This window comes from Macaca thibetana, chromosome 17 (assembly GCF_024542745.1).
Source record: "Macaca thibetana thibetana isolate TM-01 chromosome 17, ASM2454274v1, whole genome shotgun sequence".
In the NCBI taxonomy this organism is placed as follows: Eukaryota; Metazoa; Chordata; class Mammalia; order Primates; family Cercopithecidae; genus Macaca; species Macaca thibetana.
In genome coordinates, this window is record NC_065594.1 from 82,488,820 (window position 1) to 82,496,067 (window position 7,248).

Genomic DNA, 7,248 nt, shown 5'->3' on the forward strand with positions numbered 1-7,248 from the left:
GGTACAAGAAGATAAGTACTCTTTATCATGTTGGATAAAAAGGATAGATAATTATTGGGGAAATAATTAAAGAGAGAATTTTGCACCTATCAAATTTACTCAGAGGTTATCTACCCCGTTTATGTTTTTTGTTTTTGTTTTTGTTTTTACAAAAGATAGGGAGATAGCAATAGCTTCCACCCCTTGAAGACTCTGAAGTGGCCTAATAGAATATTTTAAACAACCTTTCATTTCAAAGTTGACTTTTCGGTATTGACATAAGGCTCAGTGTTTTCAAAATATTTTAAAATTTGAGATTCCTATTTAAAGGTATATTGAGACCCTTTTGTGGTTTATACATGTGACGATTGGGTTTTCACACTCACATATGAGATGTGCCTCCCTCCAACATTGTTATGATGTCAGCACATTACCCATCTGACATGAAGGACAAACAAAAAGGAGGAAAAAAAAGGAAAAAAATTCAACATTATGCAATCAAGTCATGTCCTGTCAACGGGCAAGCAAAACTTGTTTCCATGTGCTGGTCAGTTCTGCTAACCTCTCTGCTCAGTTGGCCAGTCGCCTTTCAGAGATTTGCCATTGTGTTTGTTCACCCTGTTCCAAAATATCCAAGTGTTTATGTACCAGATGTCTGGGCACAGTGATGACTGTATCATCCACATTTAGACTGAGACACTGGTCTATAATACATTCTTTTCAGCACCATTAATTTGGGATGCAGTTAACATTTCAGTTCTATTTGTAAGGATCCATTATTTGTGTTGGTTGTGGATGGAACAGCACATTCTTTGAGCTCCATCTATTTCAGCCACTATTTAGTGTTTTTCAAAGTGCTGTGAGGAGCTCTCTAGCTTCAGTGCAGAAAGAAGAGAGGGTAGAGAGGCAAGCCACAGGGGATCATGCCACTTTCCCTTTACCAGGAATAGTTTTTCTTCGACTTGTGTGCCTGGAGAATATCTCGAGAGGTTCATTTCAAGGATTTTTCTCCTTTTCCCTGTAAATTCCTCTTTTCCTTCCACCACTCAAGGAAGTATCCAGCTTAATTTTACTCCTTCCACAGAAGTGTGTTTTAGGGCTAAAAAGCAAATTCAGCTGTAAAACTTTCTGAATTTTGTTTCAAAATATTACATCCATGAGAGAGCATAAGAGGCTTGTGGTGGAGGCTGATAGCAGAGAAGATTTTCTGATAGAGGCAGAATGTCTGGAGGATGCAGAAGCGAGCATGAGGATCTCCCCTCTGATTAAAAAGAATGCTTTTTTCTTTGTAATCATACTAATTTGAATAAGTCTGAAGACGAGTGGGGCAAGAAGCGTTTGTTTTAAGTAATTTGCACTTAAGAAATTCACTGCACTGTCATCAGAACCTGGCTTGCTTATTAGACAGCATTGCCTGATGTCAAAGACAACATTACAAATTAGGTGTGCCTTAAGAGCTGTCTTTTGGCATATTTCACATTACTGATATGGGTTAGCTGTGTCCCCACCCAAATCTCACCTTGAATTGTAGCTCCCACAATTCTCATGTCTTGTGGGAGGGACCCAGTGGGAGGTAATTGAATCATGGAAGTGGGGCTTTCTCATGCTGTTCTAGTGATAGTGAATAAGTCTCATGAGATCTGATGGTTTTATAAGGGGGAGTTTCCCTGCACAAGTTCTTTCTTCCCTGCCACTATGTAAGACGCGACTTTCGCCTTCCACCATGATTGTGAGGCCTCCCAGTCATGTAAAACTGTGAGATTATTAAACCTCTTTTTCTTTATAAATTACGCAGTCTCAGGTATGTCTTTATCAGCAGCATGAGAACAGACTAATACATTTACTCATGGTGTCATACTCATAGATTCAAGGTTTTTGTTTTGCTTTTATATACTCATACTCTTGAAACTGATAGTAATTGTTGCTTTACATGCTCAAATTGCCATTGCATGGCCATCCCCATGGGTAGGCTTCTTTCCTTTGCTGACCTTTCTGTCCAGCTCAACAAATGTCTCTGGAACAAATAGCCCACAGATATCTCTGGAAGAATCACTGCTCCAAGCAATCATGAGTTCTAGGCCCATTTTGCTCTACCTGGCCCAAGATTAGGTAATTACTATCTCCAAAAAATCCTACTGGTTGCTATTATTAAATGATCGTGCAAAGGACCACGATGTGGACACTAGAAGTGCATATCATTCAAGGGAACTCCTGGGTGTTACCAGATTGTTACAACCAGGGAAGCCAATCTAAGATATTTTAGTGAAAGAAGGGAAGCCTTTTAGAAGGTACGTCATGGTGGTCTTCTCATTTTAACACTTTTATTATTCAATTAATTCCACACCTGTTCGGGGAAAGCATTTTGGAAAGAGAAGAGCTACAGCAAAGGCCCTAGGTGGAGGATATGTGGTGTGTTCAAGGAACAGCAAGGGGGCCAGTGTGGCTAGAAAGCAGTCAGGGAAAAATAAGAACTCAGAAGGTTATCAGAAAGCCAGATTATGTAGGACCGTGGAGGCTGCTGTGAAAACTTCAATGTTTTTCTTTGAGTGAAATAAGGAGTAGCAGAAAGATCTGACTTAAGTTTTAAATATCGCCATGGCTTCTTTGCTGAACAGTGACAGAAGTAGAAGCGAGACCTCAAAGAGGAATTGCACTCATCCATGCAAGACATGATGGTAGCTTGGATCTGGGTCTTCTCCTGAATTAGCTGTGCGATGTGAGAGAAGGAGAAGAGTTCCACAGGAGCCAAAAGGTTTTTTGTTTTGTTTTGTTTTGTTTTTGCTATGACCTGAATGTTTGCGCCACCCCCACCTAATTCATAATTCACATTGAAATCTAATCCTCAATGTGATGGTATTAGTAGGTGACGCTTTTGGGGGTGATGCGGTCATGAGTGTGGTGCCCCCCGAATGAGATCAGTGCCCTATAAAGAGCTGACGAGCTCAGAGTTCTTCCTTTTCACATTCAAGGAGACAGCAAAAAGGTGCCATCTGTGAATCAGAAAGAGTCTCTTCACTGGGCACGGAACTGTGAGAAATAAACTTCTCCAGAACTGTGGGAAATTCATTTCTGTTGTTTATAAGCCATCCAGCTTATGGTCTTTTGTTATAGACTATGTTGTTTCTCTTTACCCTTTATTTTGAAATAATTTTAGACTCACAAGAAGTTGCAAAAACAATATGTACATTTCACCTAGCTTCCCACCCCACCACCCTGTAAAAATGAAATGATAACATCATTTTTTTTTTTTTAGATACACCATCTTGCTCTGTCACCCAGACTAGAATGCAGTGGCTCAATCAAAGCTCACTGCAACCTTGAACTCCTAGGCTCAGCAATCCTCCTGCCTCAACCTTCCAAGTAACTAGAACTATAGGCATGCACCACCATACCCAGCTAAGTTTTTATTTTTTTTTTTGTAAAGATGGGTTCTCACTGAGTGCCCAGGCTGGTTTCAAACTCTTGGCCTTGAGTGACCTTCCTGCCTCAGCCTCCCAAAGTGCTGGGACTACAGGTGTGAGTTACCACACCAGGCCCCATGATAACATCTTACATAATTATAGTAAGTATTCAAACCAGGAGATTGGCCAGGCGCAGAGGCTCACACCTGTAAGGTGTCAACCTCTGCCTCCGGGGTAGCCTGGACTGCAGGTGTGCACCACCAAGCCGGGTAATTTTTGTGTTTTTATTAGAGAAAAACTAGAATTTAGTTTTGTCGGCCAGGCTGGTCTCAAACTCCTGAGCTCAGGCAATCCGCCCACCTAGGCCTCCCAAAGTGCTGGGATTACAGGCACGAGCCACCATCCCTGGCCTGATCTTTGTGGATGCTTTTTACCAGGATAAGGAAGTTCCTCTCTTCCGAGTTTACTAAGTGCTTTTATCATGAATAGGTGTTGAATTTTGTCAAATGCTTTTTCTGCACCACTGGATATCGTGTCGTTTTTCTTTAGCCTGTTATATGATGGATTGGACTGATTTTTGATGAGTCAGCTTTAAATTCTAGGAATAAAACACATTCGTTTGTGTATATTCATTTTTAAATATATTGCTGGGTTCAATATACTAGTATTTTGTTGAAGATGATATGCATCTATACTAATGAGAGATTTTGGTCTGTACTTTTTTTGGTACTTTTTTTTTTTTTTTTTTTTTTGAGGTGGATTCTTGCTCTTGCTCTGTCACCCAGGCTGGAGTGCAGTGGTGCAATCTTGGTTCACTGCAAACTCTGCCTCCTGGGTTCAAGTGATTCTCCTGCCTCAGCCTCCCAAGTAGCTGGAACTACACGTGCACACTACCAAGTCTGGCTAATTTTTTTTTTTCTTTTTTTTTGAGACGGTGTTTTGCTCTTGTTGCCCAGGCTGGAGTGTAATGGCACGATCTCGGCTCACCGGCAACCTCTTCCTCCCAGGTTCAAGTGATTCTCCTGCCTCAGCCTCCCGAGTAGCTGGGATTACAGGCATGCGCCACCATGTCCTGGCTAATTGTTTGTGTTTTTAGTAGAGATGCAGTTTCTCCATGTTGGTCAGGCTGGTCTCGAGCTCCTGACCTCAGGTGATCCACCTGCCTCGGCCTCCCAAAGTGCTGGGATTACAAGGGTGAGCCACCGTGCCCGACCATTTTTGATATGATTTTTGTCTGGTTGTGCTTTCAGAGTAATGCTGACTTCATAAAATGAATTGAGAAATGCTTCCTCTTCGTCTATTTTTTGGAAAAGATTATGTAAAATTAATATTATTTCTTCTTTAAATGTTTGGTAGGATTCTCCAGCGAAATCATCTGGGACTGGTGATTTCTTTTTCAGAAGATTTTAAACTATGAATTTATCCCCTGTTTGCTCAAGGGCAGTGATGGCAATGAGGGCTCTGCCCGTAGTTCCAGCGCTGGGCACAGTAACCAGTGGAGAGAAAAAAAGATGGGATTTATTTGTGATGTTTGTCTGGAGTAAGACAGGTGTTGTCAAAAAGGTTCTGTCCTGCTCAATGCCCCCTTTCCTTGTCGTTTGGCTAAAAAGAGCAGTCTTTTCTTGGGGTGTTTCTTTTGTCTGCTACTTGTATGGTGTTTCCAGATTCTGAGATTCTCCAGTCCAGAATATACAAGTGAAAAAATTAAATAGGAAACTAACCTCCATATCCTTTTTTGAATCCTAAAGTATCTAGCGAATCTTCCATATTTTCTCCACTTTTCAGTCTTCTGCTATTTATTTTATGTGTTTCGTCCAGGGTTTTTAGCTGTAGCTGAAGGAAGAGATATGGTAGAATGTGTTTACTCCTCCTTGTGTGGAACACATACACCCTTGGGTTTTTGACCTGAACAACTGGAAGGATGGATTTACCATCAACCGAGATGGGAAAGACTATGGGTAGAACAGGTTTGCTCACGAAGATCAGCACTCTGGTTTGGTTACGTTAAGTTTGAAATATCCACTATTCAAACGAGTGGGGATATTGAATAGGGCAATCATACATGTCTAGATTTTAGGAGAGAATGTTGAGGTTGGGGATGTACATTTGGGTGTAATCCAGTAGACGGAATGCCTTTAAAACCATGGTACTGAAAAAGATCACCAAAGATGGAGGAAGAAAAAGAAAAAAAAAAACAAATAAAAACCCAGCACATGCAACTGAGATGTAGGAGCCGATGACGGAGGTCTGTGGTATCCTGGAAGCCAACTGAATAAAAATGTTTCAAGAAAAAGGCAGCAATCACCTGTGTCAAATACTGCTAATCAAAAATAGTATTTTGGAATTAGATCTAGCATTGAATTTCGCAAAGTAGAGTCTACTGGAGACTTTGATAAGAAAAGTTTAAGTGGAATGGTGGGAGAAAGAAAGGTTGGAGTGGATTTATGGGACAACAGGAATAGAGGAATTGGATTGCGAGTACAGATAATTCTTTTGAGGACTTTTGTTGCAAAGAGGAGAAAATAAATGGGGAAGGCATTGGCAGGGGAAGAAGTGTTAATGGATGATTTTAATTTTATTTATTTATTGTTTAGATGAAGGAAATAACAGCATGTATGCTCTTGGAAATGATCTGGTAGAGGGTGAAAAAATGCTAATGTAGCAGAGAGAGAGGAGAAATGTTGAAGTGATTCCATGAGTATGAGTGCTCTGGTTTGAATATCTGCGTTCCTCCAAAATTCATATTGAAATTTAATCCCCAATCCAAGAGTATTAAGTGGTGGGGCCTTTAGGAAGCAACTAGGTGAATGGGATTAGTAACCTTAAAAAATAAAATGGCTTGAGGGAGCGTTTTTGGCTGTTTTGACCCTTCCACCGTGTGAACACACAGCAAGAAGCTGCGAGTGAGGAACAGGCCCTCACCAGACACTGAATCCACTGTGTCTAGATCTTGGACTTCCCAGCCTCCAGATCTGTAAGAAATAAATTCTTGTTCTTTAGTAATTATCCAGTGTAAGGCAGTTTGTTATAGCAGCCCTAGTGAACTAAGACAATGAGAAAGAATGAGAATGGCATGTAAATTGAGGCATTGGCTTGAGATGGCTTTGTTCATCCGTGGGCAATAGGTGAAGAGGCAAGTATGTAGGTGAAGATGTGAAGAGAGTCTGTGAAGTCTCTTCTCAGTGAAGTATGAAGCAAGATCATCTGCCTTTGAGTGTGGGTAGAAGGTATTCAAAGTTTGAGAAGAGAAGCAAAGGTATGAAATAGCTAAGAGGGCCAAGTTCTGTTGCTCGTGCCTATAATTCCAGCACTTTCAGAGGCCGAGGCGGACAGGATCATTTGAGGTCAGGAGTTTGAGACCAGACAGGCTAACATGGTGAAACCCTGTATCTACTAAAAATACAAAACAAAAAAACAAAACAAAACAAAAAAATTAGCTGGCAGGCACCTGTAGTCCCAACTACTCGGGAGGCTGAAGCAGGAAAATCACTTGAGCCTGGTAGGCAGAGGTTGCAGTGTGCTGAGATCATGCCATTGTACTCCAGCCTGGGCAACAGAGCAAGACTCTGTCTCAAAATAAATAAATAAATAAAATAAATAAAATAACTAAGAGAGTTGGGGGAGAGAATGGATTATGGGAAGGTACTAAGGCCCACCAGAGTTTTGTCACAAATGTAAAGTGATTCCAATTAGAGTGGCTGTGTGTACGTGGGGTAACCTGGTGGCAGAATGCCATAAATCCAGCTTGAGTCTCTCACTGCTTTCAATTGTCCCCTTCTCTCACTCTTATCACCTCTTATCATCCCATTGTTTTTGGACAAAGTACAGAAAACAAAGCATTGCAACAAATTTGAGGCAGCAGTTCCAA

At 41.1% G+C, this 7,248-nt stretch overlaps 1 non-coding gene across 1 annotated transcript; it reads left to right on the forward strand.

Annotated features, from left to right (window-relative positions):
- The first annotated feature begins 319 nt into the window (after window positions 1-319).
- On the forward strand, window positions 320-423 carry LOC126940906 (small nucleolar RNA U13). Its single transcript, XR_007720977.1, has one exon. It is a non-coding gene; the product is annotated as a small nucleolar RNA U13 (small nucleolar RNA).
- Window positions 424-7,248: the final 6,825 nt, after the last annotated feature.